The 24,473-nt window shown below is 58.2% G+C and overlaps 2 long non-coding RNA genes across 2 annotated transcripts; one reads left to right on the forward strand and one right to left on the reverse strand.

Annotated features, from left to right (window-relative positions):
• Positions 1 to 826: 826 nt before the first annotated feature.
• LOC142000322 (uncharacterized) lies at positions 827 to 8,924 on the reverse strand. The gene is made up of 3 exons (XR_012642208.1): positions 8,428 to 8,924; positions 8,011 to 8,144; positions 827 to 1,453 (listed from the first exon to the last, which is right to left on the reverse strand). It is a non-coding gene; the product is annotated as an uncharacterized LOC142000322 (long non-coding RNA).
• Positions 4,965 to 17,318, forward strand: LOC142000323 (uncharacterized). Its single transcript, XR_012642209.1, has 3 exons — positions 4,965 to 5,113; positions 5,923 to 6,108; positions 17,284 to 17,318. It is a non-coding gene; the product is annotated as an uncharacterized LOC142000323 (long non-coding RNA).
• The last annotated feature ends 7,155 nt before the right edge of the window (positions 17,319 to 24,473 follow it).

Consider the following 24,473-nt stretch of genomic DNA (forward strand, 5'->3'; position numbering starts at 1 on the left):
TCCAGCCCCGGAGTCGGTGCCTGTACAAGGAGCCGCATGTGGCTCCGGAGCCACAGGGTGGCCACCCCTGCCCTTGGGTATCTAAGTCACTACCTCAGTCCACGGCCAGGCGTTAGCTGACGTGGCCGAGTGCAAATTCACTGTTACTGAAAGGTGGTTTGGGGAGCTGGGGCAGTGGGTTTAGACAGAATCAAGGCCTCCACATGTTTACTGCAAATAACTTAGTAGCAGATGCAACTAGATTTCAGTTGCTCCATTTGACACTTGGCAGTTGAGTTTAAGAGCAGGACTGTTAGGGGAGGGAGAAAATCCCAACTTGCTCTCTGGAGCAGCCTTGGGGCCCTTCATGTCTGTAATGGTTTGACAACAACTTGGCCACCTCTCATCAAGTTTAATGTCAGGGTTGAGCAATACCCAAAAGACATGACCCACTACAGAGAGCGTCACACAGGCTAGTATCAGAGACCCAGTTCGTGGTTTGCCTCCATGGGAGAGAGACATGGGTGTAGCTGTCTGATAGATGAGCCATGAGAGCTGGACAGAGCCGATAGCTGGATGGGTGTGGACGGCATTGCTAAACTGTGGGTGTAATGACAGGTTTCAGAGTAACAGCCATGTTAGTCTGTATTCGCAAAAAGAAAAGGAGGACTTGTGGCACCTTAGAGACTAACCAATTTATTTGAGCATAAGCTTTCGTGAGCTACAGCTCACTTCATCAGATGCATTCGATGAAATGAGCTGTAGCTCACGAAAGCTTATGCTCAAATAAATTGATTAGTCTCTAAGGTGCCACAAGTACTCCTTTTCTTTTTGTGGGTGTAATGTACTTCCTCTTTACAGCTCCTCTGTGACAGAAGCTAGAAGAGCACTTGCCATCTTCAAATCCACGAGGCCCCACCCAGAAGAAGGGTTATTCTTCTCCAAGTAGTTGTCCTTATGGGTTCTCCTCTTCGGGTGCACCTGGGTGTCCGTGTGCCTTTGGAGATTCTCAGTGTCCAAGTCTATGCCCGACACAGCCTCATGTGTCAGTCTGAGGATATAGGGAAGGGTAGATGTGCCATCACTCCAGTTCCTTTTCAGCTGCTGGAGGCCTGAGACAGAGCCTCACGGTGTCCCTTAGTTAGCTTGCTAACTCGCTTTTCTGACTCACACTATCTAAATGGGTCTTGGGTTGTATTCTGTTATGCCGTGTCCTGATCACATCCTGCTCCAGGGGTTACAGCTCACGCTACCAGGGCATGGGCCACATAGGGCTCTGCTTAAGAACCATTTTGGACATCTGTAAGGCTGCAGCTGAACATCTATTCACACCTTTCCAAGTGCTATGCTATCATCCATCTTCCCAGAGCAGATGCTGTCCTCCAGTCAGGATTAGACCCTACTCCTCAGGACCCACTGCCGTAGTGTGGGCATGGCTCAGGAGTCTCATGAAGTGGTGCACCCGTAGGGACAACTACGTAAAAACAAAGGAGATGTTGTGTATACGGGAACTAGGGCTCTTCACAATGTGTTGTCCCCATGGGTGCCCCACGACCGGCTCTCCTTCCCTTCTGCTTCACAGGCCCGGTGTCTTGCTGAGACGGAGCGACGGGGGTAGGGCCATCGTTCCCGACAGGCCCTCAGACCAGAGCAAGGGCAGCTGGGGCCCAATGGGCACTACAAGCATACGCTCGCCAAGCCACGACACATGGGCACCTCAGGTGGAGCCTGATAGGGACAGAACTTCTCAGAGAACCTGTTAGTGTAGAAGTAAGGACCTCGCCTCCCCGTTTTATCATGGGAAGCTGAGGCCGAGAATGCCAGTAAGGGACTGACCCAAGTCCCCTAGTCAGTGGCAGAGGAGGCGGGAGCACTGAGGCTTGCAGCCTTCAGCCCAGGAGCCAAAGCAGGGTGCTGCCCAGCGCGCGGGCTGCAGGGGCCAGGGCTGGGCGAGGCAGGGGCCCACGGCGCGCCCCTCGTGCCCCGGGCATCGCCAGCCCCTACGGGGCCAGGGCCGCCCTGGCCGGTGCGCTTCGCTGGGCCGGGCCGGGAGCGGGCGCCCAGGGCTCGTGCGGAGGCGCGGGCGGGGGGCGCGGCGCGGGGCCGGGCGATGCACGCGCAGAGCGCGCCCCAAATGCGGAGCCCCGCCGCCCATGGCGATTAGCATATGCAAATGAGCCCTAACTGCAGCCTCTCCGGGCGAGGGGGGCGCGGGGGCGCGCCAGGCGGGCTGTAACCCGGGGACGGGAATAGCCCCTCCCGGAGGTCACCCCCCCCCGGGCTCTGCCAGCAGCGCCCCCCCACCCCTCGGCCGGCCTGCAGCGCCCGGGGCCGGGGGGGGCCGGGCGCTCCTGCCCCCTCTTCCCCCCCCCGCCTCGGGTTGTGCAACCTGTTGACTCCGCGTCCCGCCCCCTGCCCCCCCCGCGACTCGGCCGGCCCAGCCGGCGGGACAAGGCGAGGCCCCGCAGTGCCCGTCGGGCCGGGCCGGGCGCGGGCGGCTCCGAGTCCAGCGCGGCCGGCGGCGGCAGCAGGCAAGCGGGAGCTGGGGTGGGGGTGCGGGCAACAGGTGGGCGGGGGGCTGAGGTTAGGGTCTGGGTGCGGGTGATGGGGGGGTGCTGCACTTCCTCCCCCCCCAGCTTCCGGGGGGGGCCTGCCCCCGACGGCCCCCCCCAGCGCCTCAGCCCCCCCCCCCCGGGAACCTAGGTCTCAACTGCCCCCCCATGAGAGCGGCTGGGGCTGCACTAGCGACCCCCAGCAGGGCTTCCCCGCGCCCCCCCATTCTCCAGCGGGAGGGGGGCCATCCGGACGAGGAAGGAGGCAGAGACATGTTTCCCCCCCCCCCTTTGGTTTCGTGCTGCCGCGTCCCCTTGACAGGAGCAGGCTGCCGGTGCCCCCTCCCTCCAGGGCCCCCCCACTCGGCGGGGTGCAGGGCAGGCTGGGGGCTGGCGGGAGCCGTGGGTGCAAGGTGGGAGGCGGGCTCTGGTGAGGCTGGTGCCTGAGAGGAAGGGGCCCAAGGGGCAGGTGCTGCTTGCCAGCCCCAGGGCAGAGGGGGGCTGCAGCACCCACATGCAGCCCAGGGAGGGGGGGATCCTGAAAACGCTGCAGCAGCAGCTCCTGTCATGAGCGAAGCCGCCCCCGCCAGTGGCTCCAGCGAGAGGAGCTGGCCCCACCCTGCATGTTGATCCTGAACACCGGGACTGGGGTAGGGCTGATCCTGGCCCTCCTCCAAATCCCAAATTTAACCCCCCGCCCCCCCTGCAGCAGCAGCAGCATCTCACCCCCCTTTGGCACTTTACACCCCCAGGCTTTGCTGTCCCATGCGCCTTGTGCAGGGCTCCCCCCCCCCATGACAGTCCCTTGCGCAATGCCGCGTCAGGACTGTTGTACCCCGACGGGTGGTGGAACCCCACACACCAGCCCGCTGGGGCAGCCGCGGCCTGGCCCAGGCAGCCAGCCTGCTCTGGGGGCAGGTGGGAAAGTCCCAGGCCCCGAGACCTGGCTCCAGGCTGCTCTGGCCTCTGCTCAGCAGCAGTGACGGAGCCGAGCAGGAACTTCCTGTGCTGGGGACGGCCTGTTCCCTGTCAGAAGGGCGGGCTGAGGCTGCCAAAGCAAGCCGCACGTTCCAGCAGGGTTGGGAATTGCTTCCAGATGCAGCAGGAAGAAAGCTGAGCCCTGCCGTGGGAGACCCTCCGGGCCTGCTCCGTGGGACCTGAGCCCCTAGGGGCTGCCACCTACCCCGTGTCGGCTCATGGGGAACAGGGTGGAGTGTGTCAGTCTGTCCTGCAGTTCATCATGTCCTTTGCCCTGATGGACCTCAGCAGCAGCCCCTTCCCCAGCACCCCCATTCCATACCCACCCCCAACTCAGGTGGAAGGTCTGCCACCCTGCTGGTGCTGCTCCTGGCATCCCATAAGGACTCCCTTCCCAGGACCCAGCAGCCAGGGCTAGTGCCCAGCACAGCAGCTCCTGCCACCAACACTGGAAAACAGAGGCAACGGAAAGCAGCTAAAGGCCTGCCCTGAGCTCGCTCCAACTCCTGCTTGGGGCTCCAGGCCATATCCTGCCCCTGAAACGTCATTACAAAGTGTGAGCATGGAGGAGAGGGGTTACAGGGAGAGGTGCAGGGCTGGGGGCTCGGAAGGAGCCCGCCCAGCTGTAGGTGGTGCAGCCTTTATGCTGGAGCCAGTCTACCTAGCAGTGTCTTCAGCCCACTGCCCCGCTTCCAAGGAGGCAAGGCAGGGCTCCGTGCAGCCAGGGGCGTCTACCTTGGAAAAGCTGCCCCTGCACTCCAGCAACAGCTCTGGCGGGTGGCAGGGGAGCTCTGGGAGCGTTGTCCCAGGGTCCTGTAGAAGGAGCAGGGTTTCATGAAATTCAGGCCCACGCCCCCCAGGTGCTGCCCCCTGCTTGACCACGCCCCCTTGGCTCTAGCATAGGCCGGGCCCCCCCAATCACCCTGCCTGGTCACTCACCCCCCCCCCCATCACCCTGGCTGGTGGTCACTCACCGGCAGGGAGCCTCTGGCCCTTGCTTGCAACCCCACTGAGCAGCACTCTGCCTAGGCAGGTCTCCCCCGCCCCTCCCCCAGGCAGAATGGCCTACCAGAGCCCATGGGTAAGAACATACAAACAGCCTTGTAAGGTCCATGTAGCCCAGCGTCCGGGCTGTGGCCCGTGCCCCAGAGAGAATGAACAGAACAGGGAATCATCCAGTGATCCATCCCCGTCACCCATTCCCAGCGCCTGGCAAGCACAGACCAGGGACACCCTCCCTGCCTAGTTCAGCACATGGGTCTGGTTCCACTGTGCTTGGCGTTACTGTGCCCCAGCCTTGGATAGCGTCCACAGCGGCCCTGGGGACCAAGGGCATAGTTCTGCTAGGAGCATGGGTGAGATTGATGGGGAGAGGGCACCCCCCAGTATTTATCATTTCTTCTTCTAGCCTGGTCTAAGGCAGCAGGGAGCACATCAGCCAGAGCCTGCGATGAGCCCTTGGGTTTCCCCAAACAGTAAGAGTTTATGTGCGGTGAGAGCTAGAATCTGCATGTGAACTCCTACTGCTCTGGGAGGCTGGAAGTACCACAGCACAGGAGCACCCTCCCTTCCGGCCCAGCACCCGCAGAGCTGGGGAAGGCCAGGTAAGAATCCAGCAGTGCAGCCCTGGCCCCCTGAGAAACTAGCAAAGTGTGTCTCTTCCACACCCAGCCATGACACAGTGCACAGCCAAGGGGCTAGGACACCCCTCCCTGCAGAACACAGCACAAGGCAGATGCTGGGGAGACGGAAGAGGAAAGATGAGAGAGCCAGGGGAGTACCCTGCAAACAGCATTAGGCGGGAGCTAAAAGTGGGGCTGAGCACAGGGTGGTCAAGATGGTAGATCTCCACCCCTACCCCCCCCCAGCTGCATGGCATGGCATCCCTGGAAATAGCAATGTGCTCCAGGCCCTCTGCCAAAACCAGACAAAGGCAGGGATGGACAAGGCACAGCTGAGAACAGCCTCTTCCCCTCCCTCTGCTGGCCCTGCCCCAGTGAGTGGGAGACAGCAGCAGGGCCCTGACCTGCTCCACGCACAGGTGAGGAACACGAGCCCTCAGCACTGAGGAAGAGCTGGAGGCTCCAGGAGAGGAGTGGAATGGAAGCAGGCGCTGGGTGGGACGTGGCACACCGTGATGGGAGAATGCAGGCCTGGGCCAGGCCAGCAGAGACACTGGACCAACTGTACAACACAGGGGCGGCTCTACCGATTTTGCCAGCCCAAGCAGTTGCTGCCGAATTGCCGCCACCGCGCCCGGAAGAGCGGCAGAGCTGCTGCCCAAAAGCCACCGTGGGACACGGACGGCCGCCCCATTCTGAATGCGACCCCAAGCACTTGCCTGGGAAGCTGGTGCCTGGAGCCGGCCCTGGTACAACAGCAGGACTCTGCTCTGTTCCCTCCCCTCCCACAGGGCCTGAGGCAGCTGACAGCTCAGGCTCCAGCCCTGGAGCCAGGAAGTCCAGGACCCAGCAACCAGCACGGGGCAAGGTCAGCTGCCTGAGAGCATGGGGAATTGAGCACTGCTGGGGAGGGGAAATCCCTGACTCTTACAGCATTCAGCTCACGCCCTGAGGCAGCAGTATCACCCTCCCCCCAGGTAGGTCACACACACCCCCACCACTGGCTTTCTGATGCTGTACAGCTAGGCCCTGTCCTTTCAGTGGCTCCCTAGTTACTAGCCCTGGGTCCTATGCTGTGGCGCCCTGCTCTGCTGTTGTGCGACTTGGGGAAGGAGAAGGGACGAGGCTGCTCTCATGAATTTATAGGCCTGCCCGTGAGCAGGCTAGAAGGCCTAGCTTTGTATGCCTGTACATGGGCTCAGTGCACCACCTCCATGCCTGCCTCACACCTGGCTGAGAGTCTCTGTGCTGCACCCTGCACGTCTTTGGCTTCCCAGTTTCGGCAGCTGAGCCAGCTGCCCACTGCTGGGCACTCCCAGCCCCACCTGCCCAAGCCATTCGGCCACATGATGCCTGGAAGGTCAGAGCCCACACGGTGAGGTGAGCAAGTTCTCCTTAGCAGGAGCCCCACTGCCATCCTGCTGCCCAGCCTGCACCATGGCCCCTCCTTACCCTAGCTCCCCTCACAGCTGTGTCCTGAACTAGCCCTTCCCCCTCTCCCCCCAGTACACCCCACACTCCCCCCTGCAGATCCAGTTCAACCCATGGGAAAGAACTGCTCCCTTCTCTGCATTTCCTTCCCTGCCCAGCTGTGTGCTGTAGCCGCTGTCCCCTATAGCCAGGCACCTGTGGCACTGCCTCTCCCAGCCTGGTCTCTGCGGGTGGGCGGCAGGGGCTGGGCTGGCCCGGCCCCTCTTGGACAGGCCTGGCCCCTCTTGGACAGCACAGACAGCTGCCTGCTCCTGGTAGTGCAGGCAGGATCCCCCAGCACCTGCAGAGGGGCAAGGGCTCCAGCCCTGCGATGAGTGTGCGTCTGGCCCAAGCGACCATGGCTGTAGACTGTTACCGACACACAACCACAGTAACAATCTAAAGCCACGGTTGCCCTGGCGACATGGGGGTGTGGGTAGAGGAAGTTGGTACCATGGTGACAGGGATAAGGCAGGCTCAGTCAGTGCAGGAGGAGAAAAGGACTCCCAGCACCTGCATCATAGCCCAGCAGGATCAACCCTCCCCCCACCTCCCTTTTCACACCAGGGCAGGTAGCACCCAGCTCATCTTCATTTTACCCTTCACACTCCGGCCAGCTCAGCTGCTCCCGGGCCTGCTAAATCCCAGTGCTGGGTGCACGTGTTCACTGTAACCTGCAGCTCTCAGAGATAGGGGGAAGGAGTGGAAACAACAGCTTTCCCCTGCCCTGGAAGAGCGGGCAGTAAAGCTCCCCCCAGGCAGAGGCTGGGGCGCAGGACAGAACCTCTCTCAGTGGCTGCTCCGCGGTGGAGACTCGGTTCGGACGGCCCCCAGCAGGGAGTCCCATGGCCTGGGAGGTGGAGACATGGCACTGGCTGGAGGAAGAGCCCAGGCCATCATAGCTCCCCCTAGTTCTACACCTGCCCATGTCCACTTCTTGCGATCTACTGGCTCTGGCAGGGGTCAGACAGCCCCACCTAGCAGCTAAGCTTGCAAGCCCCTGGGACACAAAGACCCTTGGCTGCACCACAGCCAGAGACAGTGCGACTTGGCTAGGTTGCACAGTGCCGTGGGCCTCCGCTCACCTTGCATCTGTATTTTTCGCTGCACAACAGGTGTCTTCTTGCAGCTCAGCACAATGTGCCACAAATGTTCTCACACAGGGGCACCGGCAAACCTGCACGGTGGGGGAGCCCAGGCTGGAACAGCAGGAGTTGAGGGAGACCCTGCTTCACAAGGCCTGCCCTGGTTCCAGGCTCACCACCTCATCTGCTCTTCTCACTCCCTGCTGCTAAATTCCCCTCCTGTGACAGGGCAGGTTGGTGGCCATGCTCCTGCCTGGAATAACCAGCCTAAGGCTGGATTCAGGTCCATGCCCTAGGAGGTTGGGGCTGCAGAAAGGTACGAACCCTGCATGTCTGCACCAGAGCTGGGCACCTGTTGCCAGACAGGAAGAGGCCCAAGGGCCCAGAAGAGAAAGTCCACAGTTCAGAGTGTCTCTCACAAGTGCAGGACGACAGGGCTGGGCTGCTCCTTTCCACACCTGAGGGCAAGGGGAAGAAGAGAGATCAGCATCAACCCAAGGCATGTTGTACATGTAATGGGAAGGAGGATCCCCACCCACCCCACACCTACTCCCCAAACCAGGCTGCTCAGGGGCAGGGAAGGGAATGCCAGACTGGGCAGCACCACTTACGTGTAAGATGATCTTCTAGAGTGCTGGCCCCTCCCTCATATCCCAGAGCATGCAGGGAAATGCATCCAGCCCTTGGCAGAAGGGAGCCATGCTGGGCGACAGGAGGGGCGACCCCAGTTCACAGATATACCCAGAAGCCTCAGCAGGTGCAGCTTTCTTCAGATAGCTCTCACAGCAGTCAGCCAGGGTGCAGAGCGAGCATCTCCTCCAGGCTGGAGGGGAGTTCCTAGGCCATGACTTTCCCTCGTAAGCCAGCAGATGGGCTCCCTCTTTCCCACCCATTCTTCTGGCTGATGACTGGCCCTGCATTGGGCAGGAGGTGGTGACTCAGGCTGGAGTAGCTAATGGGAAGAAATGCAGGTGGGCTTTGTAGACTCCCTCTTGCTACCTGCCCCTTCCATGCTCAGCACCCCTGGGCCCTCAGGAACCCTGGGGATGAGCACACTATATCCACCAACACAGAACAGACCCTGGGCCCTGTCCAGCAGCCTTGCTCTGCATGCCCTGGGCACCCAGTGTGCTGAGCTGGGTTTGCAGTCCCTTTGGTGTGCATACAGCCACAGCATGCTGGTGGCCATTGTGGGAACCCCACCAAGGGGCACAGAGAAGGAGCTGCTAAAGGCTGAGAAATGTGCACAGCAATACAAGCTCCTGGGAATCCAGGGGCGGGGGGGGGGGCAGATTCCTCTCCCCCCCCGCCCCCTGCAATGAACCTACCTGCTTAGCCTGGGCTTCATGGAGGTTTCTGCCTCAGCAGAGATGCAGCTGGGGGAGTTTCTGCCAAGATCAGGTGTGTCTGGATTTTGATCTTGGGAAGTTTTGCTGATGTACAAGAAGTACTTGCTGGCCCGAGCTCTCGGCAGGGGCAGCGGGCCCGAGCTCTCGGCAGGGGCAGCGGGCCCGAGCTCTCGGCAGGGGCAGCGGGCCCGAGCTCTCGGCAGGGGCAGCGGGCCCGCTGACATGCCTCAGTGGTGCTGCCGTTAACATGCTTCACTACATTAGCTTCAGCTACAAGAGCAGCTTTGTACACTCAAAAAAACAAACACAAACGAACTCTGGCCGCCAGACACTGTCCCTGGTGAGTGGGAGCACAAGTCACTGGACAGGGAGCCTGCCCATAATCCCCATTATCAAATGTCAGTATCCCAGCATCCGGGACATGGCCCCTACTCAGGCAGGCAGCACCTGGAGCATGTGCAAGTTTACCCTGCATGCACCCTTGGCCTGCCCCATCCCCATCCCACCAGCCTCCCCTCATTCAAATCCTGCCTAAAGACTCTTGCCTGCTGCGTGGCTGACAGAGTGTGTTTAACACTAGTTACCCTGTTACACGTGCACACGGTGACCCAGGCAGGCATGTTGCACCTGTGTCTGACCATCTTCAGCATTTCACCAAAGCAAAGAACCAGCCGATCATGATGGCTGCTGCAAGAGGTCTGTACACATTTTAATGTGGACTAGTGTGTGCCAAGCGGGGCCGCTCCCATGGGCCCATGGTGGGGTTGATACAAACCAGCAGTGTGTTCCAGAACTGCTGGAGGTGACGTCACCTGAGATGGGGCAGGTCTCGGCTAATGCACCAGAGTGAGACCCACCCCCATCTCTCAGCCCAGCCCAGCCCTGTGTTTACAGTCTAGAACAGGGGCAGGCCTGAAGAGAAGACTGACTAGGGACCCTCGGGCTGAGCTGAAGTCAGTGAAATGCCCAGGTAAGGAAATGCCCAGGTAAGGAGAGGAAAGGCCCCAAGCTGTTCTCCATTAGGGAGGCCTCTGCCCAATGCCAGTGTTTTACTGAAAGAGGTCCCAGCTCTCAGGGCTGGAGATGTGCTGAGAGGACTAACCACAGGGTGAGAAATGCCTTGTTGGACTGGGCCAGAACTTGGTCCCAGGTAATGGCTCTAGACCGCACTTTATGTTGGTCTGTAATCTTGGGTTTCCAGCCCTTTCACCTGCACCTACTTGGGCTCAGCTCAAGCTCAGTTAAATAAACTTCTGTTTGGCTTTACTATTGACAGGACAAAGCGACTTGTGCTAAAGAGCATGGTGAACAGAGGCAAGGCAGGTGCCCCGCCCCAGGTCTTCTGGGCCTCATGTTTCACCAGGGGTGTGCGCTGATTTCCAGCCGGGAGGGTTGGGGAAGTGGGGCTTGCTGAGCGCAGAGCAGAGCACTTGTGCTGCCAGGTTTGGGAGGCTTCCCCTGGTGGGCACGGACAAGGCTCTCGCATTGTAAGCGGGTGGTAGCAATTCATGGTGGACACCTCAGGTAACCCCAGAAGCATGTCCGTGGGGTAATCAGCAGGATCTGCGTCGAGTTTATTAGCTAAGCAAAGGTCATGCTCAAGACACTTACAAGCTAAATTAAAATACACACACCATCAGGGTCTAGAGTAATAAGGTTGGAAACAAAAGGAAAGGTCCCATCTTGTCGTCCCTCCCCCACTTTAATTTGACTGAGAAGAATTGAACAAAAAGTCATGCAAGATGAGCAAGCAGGAAACATTCCAAACCTGCCAAGCTGGAGTCTGGGCAGCTGTGCACAGAGCATGGGAAAGCGTCAGGGAAATGAGGTTTAGGATTCTGGAACAAGACAAGTTAGGGAGGGTGGCCATCTCCCTTGGGTAGGCAGGAGGATGGGGAGAGCACAGGATTCAGGGTGACACTCCAGCGAAGGGGAGCCAGCCCAGCCCAGTTCTCATTCAAGTGGCCATATGATTAGAGAGCTGGCCAGAGTGGAGTTTGCGACACTGGAAAGGGAACGCGAACTCCAGAGGTGGATGGAGGAGCAAGCTCGAGAGAGGAAGCAGCAGCTCCAGAGGGACCGGCAGTGGAGGAAGCATCCACTGGAGACTTCTGGAGCTGGAAGACCCAAAGTGCAAAGAGAGGGAGCATGTGCTCAGAACGCTGGAATTACTAAATGAAAGCCTTCCTCCCCTGCGTGACCACCCCCAGTGAGCCCCCAGCAGCGACCAGTTAAACCTCAGCTTCAGGCATTGGGACTGCATGGCTTGCAGAATTCCTGACTAGCTTTTAGAGGCCATGCAGAGGACACAGCAGAAGGGATCATCTGGTAAAACCTTACCTGTGTTTAACTCTATGGCCTTGGGGCAGGCTGAGCTGTGGGGTCCATTCAAGGAAACGGTGTTGAAAAGTTTAAGTCACCCCCGAGGTATCTTGCCTTGAATCAGAAACCTCAGAGAGCCAAGCTAAGCCTTGGAACAGGTTTGGGGGGCGGGGTGGAAGACAATGGATAAGGGGTAAAGGGCAGAGGATTGTGAGAAGCCAGTAGGTCTATCTGCCAGAGAGCTGGCCTTTGAGGCCTGTAGTGATGAAGTAAGGGCTGCGGGGTGAGATAAAACCCCAGGGCCTGTAAAAGATGCAGCTGAAGTAAATGTGCAAGTGGGGCTGGTCCAGCTCAGAGCAGAGCCTGGGCAGCAGGTTTGGGAGAATTCCCCTGGTGGCCCCATACAAAGCTCTCACGCTGCAGGTAGGTGGTAGCGATTCATCTCGAGTAACCCTGGAAGGGAAAGGACAGACAGACACCATGCCACCGTGACAGACACACACCCGAAGTTACCGTGGTACAACTATTTCCAGATAAGAAACAGAGTGAAATCCTGGCTCCATTAAATTCAGACTTCAGTGGGGCTGAGAAGTGATCATAGAAGTCTAGGCAAATGCCAATTAAGCTAACATGAACAGACACCCAGACCAGCCTCGACTCCTCAGTGCCCACACACATTCCACAATTCCTCACCATCACGTGCCCGAGTGCCAGCTACTGAAGGGTTAAGAGAGGCTCCCGGTGGCCAGATGGTCTGCTTGGGTACCCCGGCTCTGCTTGGAACTGCAGAACCAAGAGCCAGTCTCTCCTGGAACAGCAGGAAGTCTCTGCAGATGCTGGGCCTGGAGAGCTGGGGAGGGAGTGGAGCTGCACAGGAGAGAGGTAAATGTACCGAGAAGTCGCTGCTCTAAAGTCAGTTCAGAGAGCGGGAGGTGGCCAGCTGCGGGGCCAGGCAGACTTTGCAGAAGCAACCTTCCAGACACACTGCGCTTCCCACCCCGGCTCCCGCCCAGCACCATGGACAGCTGCTCGGAAGCCCGGCTATGGTAAACCTCTGGCGCAGCAGCTCCTTGATTGAGGCTCAGTTCAGCCAGCTGCCTCCAGCAGCATTGCCAATACAGTGTCCAAACGACACAGGCCTGCACAGCCACCCCAGCCCAGCTCCTCCTGCAGACGGCGGGGTGTGAAGGATGCGCAAGGCTGGGCCAGACGTGCCATGGAAGGACGGTCTAACAGTGCTGCTTGTTAGAAGGCCACTAGACGCAGGACCAGAGCGTAAGGTCAAAGCCCCCAGTCACCCCGGGAACCCCTCTACATCCCACCCTCAGCAAGGGGGACTTGCACAGCTGATTGTCTTGGCCTCCTAGTCCCTCTGGAGTCAAACTGAAACCTGAGGTTTGGCAATTGCCTGCAGTTCATCCACAGCACAGAACCAGCTACTCCCACGAATGCTGCAGCCATGAGCCCCAGGCCAGGGAGAGACCAGGCAGGCCTCCCAGTCAACTCCACGGCCCTCCACTGCTCAGCAGCAGCCTGGACTCCACACAATCTGGCATTAGTCTGGCTAGTACTGGGCTGAGACCAGGCCATAGGGCAGGGCTGCCACTTTAGATGGCCTCACTTGTCAGCCTAGTAGGCCCCTGGACTTGGACCTCAGCTCCGGTGGAAGCTGGATTTAAGTTCTGGGAGCCAGACATGATCACCCTGCTCTTTCCCCATCAGATGGGACCAAACAAGGACAGGAGCTCTGAGGGCATCACTGATGCTGCAGGCAAAGATGCAGCCCCTGCTTTGTGCTGGGGAGGGGAGGGAAGAAAAGAAATTGCCAATGCAAACATGGGCAAATTCTCTAGCAGCTATTTACAGCACCTCCTGCTAGTGGGGATAAGACTGAATAGCAGAGAGAGTGCCCCTGCCCCTCGCTCCACATATTTCCTGACAGAGCTCCCACTAGGGCTTCAGTCCCTGTGATCCCCCTGCCCCGGTGTGTCTCTACATGGTTGATGGAGAGATGGATGAGCAGCAGACCCCTGTCTGCAGCCCTTGGTTGCCTCTACTGCTTTAACCCGTTTCCCAGCCCTTGCACTCCTGTGTGGCTGGGCTGGTTCTGGCTGCTCGGCGGCTCTGGGTGCAGGTGCTGTAGCTGTCATGCTTCAGTAGCCATGACTGTAGACTGTTACTGTTTCCTGAACGCTATTTAGCAGTAATCAGTCTAGAGCCAAGGTGCCGACGCGCTGACTTGGGATCTTCTCACCAGTGTCTCCACAAGTGGCTCTTCACAGCTGTGGGCATGGGGATGGCAGTGGCATGGAGCTAAGGGTGATTTATGCAGACTAGTCCTCCTGGATAGGTAGGGATGACACATGGGAGCTTTGCCTCTCCCACAGAGAAGGAATCAGGGAGCCTGTCAAAGGATTTTCTGTTGTGAAGCCAATGGCAGGTCTGGGAGTTCCAGGGCTGGGCTGTAGGCACCAGCTCCTACAAATGCTTAGGGTGCTGGCCAGTTAAGCCATAAGAATGGCCACACTGGGTCAGACCAATGGTCCATGTAGTCCAGTGTCCTGACTTCCAACAGCGGCCAGCGCCAGATGCTTCAGGGGGAATGAAGAGAACAGGGCAATGTTGAGTGACCCATCCCCTGTCATCTAATTCTGGCTTCTGGCAGTCAGAAAATTTAGGGACATAGAGCATGGGGTTGTATCCCTGACCATCTTGGAGATGGCCATTGATGAATCTCTCCTCCATGAACTTATCTAATTCTTTTTTGAACCCAGTTTTGCTTTTGGCTTTCACAACATCCCCTGGCAACAAGTTCCACAGGTTAACTGGGTGGTATGAAGAAACATAAGGAAGTACTTGTTTTAAACCTGCTGCCTATGAATTTCATTGGGTGACCCCTAGTTCTTGTTGTTTACCCCTTTACGTAAATACACTTCCTTGTTCACTTTTTCCACACCAGTCATGATTTTGTAGACTTCTGTCATATCCCACCCATCCCCTCTTCCTGGTCCTGCCTCTCAAGGGCTGTGCGGATGTCTGCTTCAAGAGACTTGCAACCTCTGTTGAGAGAGCCAGGCCTGGGGAGTAGATTGGCCTTGGGGGCAGGATGCTCTGAAGGAACAAAAGCAAAATCACTGAATACCAAAGTGACCAAAACCCAGGACAGAAGCCCGGCTGCTCCCCCAAGACAGTCACTGCCTGGGGAGTGGAGACGAGCCCCCCATATGCTCCCCTCCCCCAGGCTGGATCTCTCAGCACATGGTGAGTAGTTGGGGCATCTGGGGGTGGCAGCCAGCAGCCCAGTGCCTGAGGCCACTGGCTAGTTAAACCTGTCTAATGTGTCACTCCGAGCAGGCAGGAACTGCGAAAAGGAACAAGCACAGTGCCAAAGGCTGCTGGGAAAGGGAGACATCCTCTGTTCCCAGCTGGAAGAAGCCCAGCCCTCCATGCTCAGCATGGCCCCAGGACACCCATCGCCCAAGCCATGCCTGGCCACGTCTCTGCACAGACACACCTGGGACTTGGAGGCCATTTCCGTTCCATTCTGTTCAGGGTCTCACACAAGCATCTGAGTGCTGACACGAACGGGCATCAGTGGCCAGTGAGGTCAGCAGTGAGCAGCTGGCTGCCACCTCCAGGCTTTTTGCCAATTTTCTGCCTTGGAAAGTAGCTGCTTTGACTCCATTCGCTCACAATAGCCTGTGCCAGCCCAGGCCCCTCCTGAACCATTTTTTGAGCCCTCCCCACCCCACACAGTTTCTGCCCATTCTCTGTAGGCACTGGTGGACTGGTCCTTCCCCCCCCCCTTGCAGTGCCTGGCCCTTTACATAAGAGCAGCCCTACTGGATCAGGCCAAAGGCCCCTCTAGCCCAGGATCCTGTCTACCGACAGCGGCCAGTGCCAGGTGTGCCAGAGGGAATGAACAGAACAGGGAATCATCAAGTGATCCATCCCCTGTCGCCCATTCCCAGCTCTGGCAACAGCAGCTAGGGACACCATCCCTACCCATCCTGGCTAATAGCCATTGATAGACCTATCCTCCATGAATTTATCTAGTTCTTTTTTGAACCCTGTTATAGTCTTGGCCTTCACAACATCCTCTGGCAAGGAGTTCTGCAGCTTGACTGTGCGTTGTGTGAAAAAATAATTTCGTTTGTTTTAAACCTGCTGCCTGTTTACCTTGGGCTACACCTTCAGCTTCAGCTCCCTGTACATTGAGGCTTTATTCTGAACTGGGGTTCGTTAGCTCTTCGTGACTCTAAATCAAATGCACTCCAGTTCATTAAAGAGGTACGTTTCCTAACTGCCAGCTTTGGGGCATGAGGGCAAAGCCTTGCTCTCTGGCGCCTGCAATGCTAAGGGATTCTGCATGGCTGGTGACCGGGTCAGGCAAGCAGAACTTGACCTTGAGAAGGGGAACTGTCACTCTCCTGCCCCGAGTGCCCAGCCCAGATCTCTGGTGAAACAGGGCCAGGGCCAGGGCCAGGGCCAGGGCCAGGGCCAGGGCCAGGGCCAGGGCCAGGGCCAGGGCCAGGGCCAGGGCCAGGGCCAGGGCCAGGGCCAGGGCCAGGGCCAGGGCCAGTTGGGGATTGCTGAGGAAGAAGGAAATGGAGCAAGTTATTGCCATGGTTAAGATAGATCACTTGGGACAGCTGGCTCTACTGGTCCTCCCCCAGGAGCCAAGTTCCAGATTATTATTGGACCTTCACCCTGCACACACCCACATTGTGCTGGGGGCTCCAGACACAGGAAGAGCTCAGTCCAGTGTAAGGCTACATGCCATGAGTGTAAAGAGGGCAGAGGGAGGAACAGGACCTTATGGTGACATCACAATGGGGTGGTCTGAAAAATATGACCTGTGTCAGTTTGTATCAAATCACAACATCCCCTTCCCAGCTTCCCAGGACACTTTCACGTATTGAAAAATCGTTCCCAAACCCTCTCTTTGGGCCTTCAGAAACCCTCAAGCTCCTCAGAAGCTCCCCAGTCAAGGACCCACCAACTCAAAGCAGCACCAGATCCTGCCAGAAGAACAGATGCAAAACCTGCAAACACCCCCTGCCCCCAACACACCTTTCAAGTTCCCTGGGCACACGTGCCAAATTTTCCTTGGCACTGGAGGGTGCTCCTGCCCCCGCCCAGACTCCGCCCCCTCCCTGCCCCTATTGAACCCCTCACCAAATCCCCACCCTGGCCCTGCCTCTTCTGAGCACGCAGCGTTCCTCCTCCTCCCCCTCCCTCCCAGCACTTACTGTGCAAAACAGCAGTTTCATGGCACAAGCGCTGGGAGGGAAGGGGGAGAAGCAGGACGCAGCGGTGCACTCAGGGGAGGAGGCGGAGGCGAGCTGGGACAGGTTGGGGAGCTGCCGGTGGGTGCAGAGCACCCACCAATTTTTCCCTGTGGGTGCTCCAGGCCCGGAGCACCCATGAATCGGCGCCTGCGTCCCTGGGTCCTACACATGCCTATCACAACATGTGGTGTACCTCAGCCCGTGCACTCAATGCCCCAGTGAAACTATGTGGGTGAAATCACTCTGCTGCTCTTGAGTGAACTCACACAGAAAAATGCTAAAAGCAAAAACAGCCTAGCACCCGTGGGCAAACACTTCACAAAGTGATCACTCCATATCTGACCTCTCAGTCCTCATCCGCAAAGGAACCCAGCACAACACCTTCCAAAGACAAGCCTGGGAGCTTAAATTCATAACTTTGAAAGACAAAAAAATGTCAGGGTCTGAATAAAGACACTGTATTTATGGCTTATTACAACAATCTGTGACCCGCTAGCCCCTTTTTGGTCCTATGACTGCTGATGGATTAATAGGCTACTTCACCTTGAATGGCCTCTTGTTAACTACTTATGCTGAACTCATTTCAAACAGTTTCACCTTATATTCAGCTGTGACATTCTGTGTCCCTTTCCCAGGCCTGAAGAGCTCTGGATCACTGGAAAGCGGGTCTCTCTCACCAGCAGAAGTTGGTCCAATAAAAGATACCACCTCACCCAGGTTTCTATCATCATGGCACCAACACAGCTACAGAACCGCAATGAGGAATACTGCAGTCCATTCTAGGCACTTCTGTGCCAGACACACTTTGGTGACCTAAAAGGGGTTCAAGATAAGCCACCAAATGACTGGGGGGCCAGAGAGCATCTTCGGAAGAAACTTGAGAAGAATCTCCTGCCCCACCCTACTCTTCACATCACAGTCAATGGCACAGCCTAGGTTCCTTGGAATGCTGGGGTCCCTTTCCAGGGTGCAGTCCAGGCCAGTGAGGGGCTGCACCACCACCTGCCCTATTGGATGCCTCACAGAACTTTACTGCTGTAGTGCCAAACTTGGGCCTCTCACAAACAGCCACCAGCGTGCAGGTCACACCCTGAGTGTCTGTGTCTAGCCACAGCCTGGCCCAGCAGCCCTGACCTCAGCAGCCTGCCAGCAACACACCAGTCACACACTGGCTTCCACCAGCCTCAGTTATTACTTGCAGGGTGACCCCAGCACACTCCCAGTCCCAAATTTCCCCCAAACATGTGTTCTGCACTGTCCATCCCTCTCCTGGACAGTTCAGATATTACAGGTCCATTGCCCTGTCGAGGGTCAATATGTATCAGCTTATGACTTGAACTGGAGTTACTCAAACAGTTCAGTTTAAACACGGCACTGAATTAGTTCTGATTAAAAAACTAAAACAAGTTTATTTAATTACAAAGATTTTAAGGGAGCATAAGTACAAGGCATTAAAGTCAGAAATGGTTACAGGAGAAAGATAAAATGCTTTCTAGTAGCTAAAGCTTAAAACTAGACTTGGTTCAAGTTAAAACCTGCACCACATGTTCCCAGTAACAGGGCTGACCACATTTTCACATCAGGATCCCTCAAAGTCAAAAGGCTGGCTCCTTTGTCACCTTAGATGAAAGAGAAAGACAGACCCTGGGGTGCTTTGGCCTATGCAAGTGAGGTGCAGACACTCCTAGAAAAAGTTCCTTCCTGCCAGGAAGACATGGAGTCTAAAAATGCAGATTGATTTGTTCCAGCCCCCCTCAGTTGCCAAGGAATTGCCACTTGATCGGTGATGGCCAATCAACTTTAATGACACCTGGTTGGAGGCATCTGCTTGTCCTTTGCCTTTGAGAAACAGGTTTACCCTCTTCCCAGACTGGTCTGGTAACCACACCTCAGTCATACCAGCAGCTTATGTTCATAACTTTACATATAACGATATTATTGGCCAATGAGTAATAAGTTTTCAAATGATGCATCACAAGGTATATTGTGTACAAAGACTGTTACACTAGGGTGTAACTACAGGGGTGCATTCTGTCACAGCTGGGTCTTTGTTTCTGCCAGCAAATGCCAGCACAGTTCTGGGTACTGTGATAATAAACCAGAGCTCAACTGTGCAATAGCTAAGGAGCAGGGTGTAGACAGCGGTAGGGTGACGGGAGAATTCTCCCGGTGACTTCAGCTCCCTGAGAGGCGGTAGCCGATTACCTGCTCCGATGGGAGAACCCCTCCTGTCGGCACAGAGAGCGTCTCCATGGAAGTGGTGCCACTGCAGCGTTTTACGTCTTGTCTACACTTAAGAGGAGGACAAACGCAGGCTGAACATACAAGGCATAATTAGATGGTGGAAGTCAACGCCAGAGAGTGAGAGGCCAAGGACGTTAGGAGACTCAAGGAGGGGTAAGAATACGCAGCATTCTAACATTAAACGCTACCCGAAAGGGAAGGATACAAGATCTCCTACTTCAGGGCAATCTACACCGCAGAGAGACTGGTGGCTGGCCTGGGCCAGCTGACTTGGGCGTCCGTTGCAAGGCTATGAAATTGTAGTGCAGATGTTCAGGCTCTGGCTGGGGCCCAGGCTCCGAGGGTCCCAAAGCCTGGGCTCCAGCATGAATCCAAACATCTACACTGCAATTTCATAGCCCCGCAGCCCAATCCTCAGCCCAAGTCAGCTGACCCAGACTCAGACTTGGTGCCATGGGAGGTTGTTTTAAAATCACAGTGCAGGCATGCCCCAAGAGACCAGGGCCAGACCTGTTGAGGGGTGGTTTACCCCACAGCTCTCTGCTGCAAGGTTCTTACCCTTCCCCTGAGGCCTCTGGTGCTTCCACCGGCAGAGGCAGGAGGTTGGGCTAGATGGATCTTGGGTGTGACACAGCCTGGCAGTTGCTGTGATTCAATGCAAAGGACTGCATCATCAACTACACATTTACAAAATGGGAAAGGACAGCCTAGGTGGGAGTACTGCAGAGAAGGACGTGGAGGTTATAGTAGAACAGGAGTCAAGGGTGTAACACTTAAAAACCCACCTTTTGAGTTGTACTGGATTAACCGAAGTGCTGGAAGCAAGACACAGAAATTCTAACACTACTCAGCACTGCTAAGGTCTCAGCTGGAGTTCTGTGTCCACTCCTGGTCCACATCCTTTGTGGAATGTGGTGCCAAACCGGGGAAAGCCCAGAGAAGAGCAACAACAATTTAAAGGTCTAGAAAACCTGACCTAGGAGGGAAGATTGAAAACCCTGGGTTTGTTCAGTCTGGAGAAGACTGAGGGCAGCTCTAACAGTCTCCAGGGGGTAAAAGGGAGGGTTTAAGTTCAGCATTAGGAAAGGCTTCCTGCCGGGGTGTGAGGCAGCAGGGAGGGGGAAGTGTTGACCTGGGAATGTGGCAGGGGAGTTTCACTGGGGATGGGAGACCTGAGAGCCTGTCACCTGAGCCAGGAGCGGGTTGGGGCCAGGTGACACCTTTGCCCGGGAAACTGGGCAAGGGCTGGAGGAGGAGCTGGGGGGAGGCTGGCTGGGACGCCGAAGGGTTTTTTCTTTCAGTTTGCAGTGAGCTAGGGAAGAGGGGAGAGCCCCAGAGCGGGGGTCTCAGCTCTCTACCCCCCAGAAGGACCGGACTAAGGGCCCTGTCCACGTCTACAAGCTCGGGGTTGGATGCTGTTCTTGTCATCTCCAGTAAACCTGCTCTTCCACTGGCTGGCTAGGAGTCCGGTGAACGTGAACCGCGGGAAAGAAGGGTACAGGGCCCTGACTCCCCCACGCTTCCGAACACGGGGGAGTCAAGCTGCGGGAGAAGTTACCCGCGAGGCAGGGGAATCTCGGTCACTGTCTAACCTGCCTTGCAAAGCCTCCAAACACCTGTCCTGGGAGACCCGGCACAGTCCTGCAGGGCCTGGACTAACTGGCCGCTCCCGGTCCCGTCCAGTCCTACGTGTCCCGGCCGCCTCCCCATCCCCAAGCGAACCCGCCTGGCCAGGGCCCCGAGAACAGGCTGGAGGGAGCTCGCTGGTGGGGACCTCCCCGGGCTCGTCCAGTGCCAGCCCCCTGCCCCGGGCGGCTCCCTCCCGCGTCCTCCCTGCCCCGCCCGCAAGGCGGCGGCTGCGTCACAGGACCCCGTGGAGACCCGCCGCTCGCGGGGCGGGAGGAAGCGAAGCGGAGCGAAGCGGCCTTGAGGCGCGATTGGTCCCCCGGCTCCCCGCACGGATGCGGGTCAAGGTGAAGCGGGTGATGCGGGCTCCGCGCAGGAGCGGGACAAACCGCACAGACCGCGCGGCGGGGCTTGGGTCGGGGGCAGCGGGGGGCAACAGCCCCCCCCGCGCCCCACAGGGCGCCGCTTCCCGCCCCACAGCCCCCGCCCGGCCGGAGCGAGGCTGGACCGGATCACCTGGGGGGGGAGCCCGGCCAGGGCCCCCCCGCCCTGGAGCCCCCTCCCGCCCACGCGGCACGTGCTCGGGGCAGCCAATGGGCGGCAGCGGGGCCACGTGAGCCCGCAGCGGGCTGAGCGCCCCGGGGTCCCCCCCGCCCACTGCCCCCCGCCCCGGGGTCTGAGCCCGGCCGCACGTGCCCCCGCCGCCCTTACCTGGCCGGGCCGCCGCCGGCTTCTCCCGCGCCGGCTCCTCCCGCGCCGCCCGCAGAGCCCGAGCCGCTGCCGCTGCGGCCGCAGCCCGCGGAGCTTTTATAGGGTCTGGCTCGTAGTAACGGGGATCGCGGCTCATTCACAGAAAAGCATCAACCTACACAATGACGCCAGCGCTACGTCAGCGGGAAAAATTAGGAAACGGGAAGCAGGTGCTATTTATACCGCGGGGGGAGGGGCGGCGGGAGCCCGAGCGGGGCCGGGTCACGCGGGGTCCACGGGCAGGTGCGGGGCCGGGGGAGGCGCCGCAGCCTCGCGGGCAGGGGGCACGTGCCGGGTTCCCGCCAGGAAGCGGGGGAGGGAAACAGAAGGGTCTGTCCTGCCCCCCGCCCCCTCCCAGCCCGGGCTCCCCCACCCCGCCCTGCCGCCCCCCCATCCCATCCCATCCCATCCCAGCCTGGGCTCCTCCACCCCAACCCACAGCCTCCCCATCACAGCCTGGGTTTCTCCCCGGTCGCAGCTCTGCCAGTGCCCCTCCCTCCCAACTCAGACCCCGGCTGTCCCAGCCCGACTCCTGCCTGGTCCAGTTGCAATCTCTGTCCTTGCAGGAGACACTGGAGAAAAGTGTAGCACCCAGCTAGTCTAGTCCCAGTGTCTCCCAGCAGGAGGTTCTGGGGCAGGAGTGCTGAGGGTGGGGGGAGATCCAGGCGACTCCAGGCCCCCCGCCCCACCTCTCCCAGCACCAGTACTGCAGGAAGCAGCTCAGTTCTGGCTGGACACGCTCCCGGCTGCTCCAGGGCCAGCAAGAGGGGGAGGCTAAGGGCGTTTTGCATATTAGTGATTCTTTCACAGGTGGCTTTTGACTGTTGGCTGAAAAGCCTCCACGAATGGGGCAGCCCCTCAGGCTCCGGAGCGGTCACTCCATTGCTCACAGCATGAATCAGCTCCCACCCCTAGCACTCCTCTGACTAAGCCTAAGCTGCTCGCCAGGCCTGTGCAGTCCAACTGCAGCGTGCGTTGATAGCATCATGCTTGGCTACTCAGCTACAGCGAGAGAGAAGCCCCAGGCCAGCTGTCTCTGCCTCCCCACCTCCCTCACCACCCCCTCCTCCCACTGGCACCTGCTTTGGGACAGCAGCTTGCTCACTGCTGAGCTGCCAGTGCGTGTGGAGGTTTAAAGGGACAGTGGCCCCCTCTTCCAGGCCCAGGCGGAGGGAACAGGCTGAGTGTGCCCTTCCCGTGCCCTGAGCCCGCTGGGTCCTTGAGCACATCCCTCAGGGCTCGCTCTGATAGAGGTAAGCCAGGGCAGGGAGCTGCTCCAAACAGCCTCCCATCTCCATGCTCCTTCAGTCAGTTTACACACGTGCTGCTGCTCGTCTCAGCCTGGTGCCTGGTCGAGGCTGGTGCGGGCCTGGCCCTGGCGAGATGAAAGCAGAAGGAGTGCATTGTGCACGCTGGCAGCTCAGACCCTTCCTTCCCCCTCCTGCAGACCAGCTTCTCTGCTGCTTATTTCTATTCTGGTCCCCAGCTTCCTCCAGTTCCACCACAGCTCTGCCCACAGCTCCCCTCTGCTACCTTCTCCCTTGACCTGCCCCACCCCTCGGTCTCGCTCTCGCTGCCAGTGCAGGGAGTGCTGGGAACGCAGTGTGTGGGACCAGCTCCCAGGGCGAGGGCGGTTTTGCTGAGTGCCCTGAGGCCCACATGCATGGGGGCACACACCACAGAACCCAGAGGTGCTGGCTCTGCAGCGTCCGAAGCAGACATTGTTGGAAGCAGCTCGGTGTTCTCCCTCCACCAACAAACACCCATCTCCCGAAACAGCCATGCAGCAGCCAGCCTGTACGGCCTCTCCTCTGTCTCCATGAAACTCCCTCTCAGGGGAGACTCTCCTTGCCTCCCATCTCCACTCTGCTCTCCTCCTCCTTGTCCTGGTCTGGAACAGCTTGAAGCTGGAGCATGGATGTGCCTTGTGACTTATCCCTCTTGCCATTAGCCCCCAGACAAGCCCCTGCGTCAGACAGAGGACGACCCTCCCAGCTTTACCTCAGTGACAGCAGTGGGAAGATTATTAGCCTTATTCACATGGCGTGTGAGACTAGACGACGTGGGTTCTGTTCCTGGCTTTGTCACAGACTCACTGGGAAGTCGTTCCTCTGTGTCCCAAGTTGTAACTAGAGAGTGATCCTGATCCCCCTTGTAACATGCTTTCAGATCTGTGCAGGAGCAGGACCCAGGCAGGAGGCTGCTCCTGTCATGTGTGGTTGTGCGTGTTGCAAAGGACACCTGTGCTAATTAGTAACTATTGCTCTGGCAGAGGCACAAGCTGGCATAATAAGACAGAATGAGGCATTTGGCCTTTGCAGCTTGGCTTAGGTGCGTTTGCTGAAGGTGGGCTAGAACTGTGTGTGGACAGGGCTGGCTGCAAAGCAGTGAGATGCTGAAGGTTCTTGGGAGGGAGGTGAGTTGCTGTTGGCCATCTCAGCTCAGAAGGGTTTTGTGATCTCCTGGGCTTCCATCTCCTCCTGCCAACACCCACTGGAGAAGAGAAAACTCTGACTTTGCTCCACAGAGCCTGACCTCACTGTCGAAGGAGAGCTGCCCCTGTTGTGTCAAGCCCCGAAGATGCCTGGGGCCTTGAGAAATGGGCCCCAGCTGGAATAAACAACATGAACTCTGGGATTGGTTTTTCTGACCCACCTGCTGCTGGTACAGAGCAGAGGGCACATTCTGTGCTGCATCTCAGGCCAGGCCAGGCGGATGGCAAAGGTGTCTTTGTGCCACCTCTGTGCCTGCTGAATTCTGGGCCTAGCCCCAGTGGCTGCTTGCGATGCCCACGAATAGCCACCTGCCCACAGGCTACTGAGCAGCCCAGAATAGTGCAGTGTCCTCCTCCCACCCTGACACACTCCTACACCCCTTTACACCTTGTGCGGGCCACTAGAGCCCCAGGGAGAGGCTCAGCCCCACTGGGGTGGGGGGACCTCGTGTTCAAAGCTCTGACCAGAACTCCAACCCATTCAGGACTTCCTGAAAACAGAGCCACGCCATGTGCTAACCTGGGCTGTGTGTGCAGCCTCTTGGCTCTCCCCTGCGTTGGCCCCAGCGCTGTTCAGGAGGGAGCCCTGCTCAATGGAGCCAGGGCAGCGGGTGGAGGAAGCTCAGCCAGTCTCAGCCATTTCCAGTACTGAGGACGGGCAGCAAGCGAAAGCCTATGAGGGGAACAGGAGGCGAAATGGGGAGCCAAGGC

Source organism: Natator depressus, chromosome 17, assembly GCF_965152275.1.
Source record: "Natator depressus isolate rNatDep1 chromosome 17, rNatDep2.hap1, whole genome shotgun sequence".
Classification (NCBI taxonomy): Eukaryota; Metazoa; Chordata; order Testudines; family Cheloniidae; genus Natator; species Natator depressus.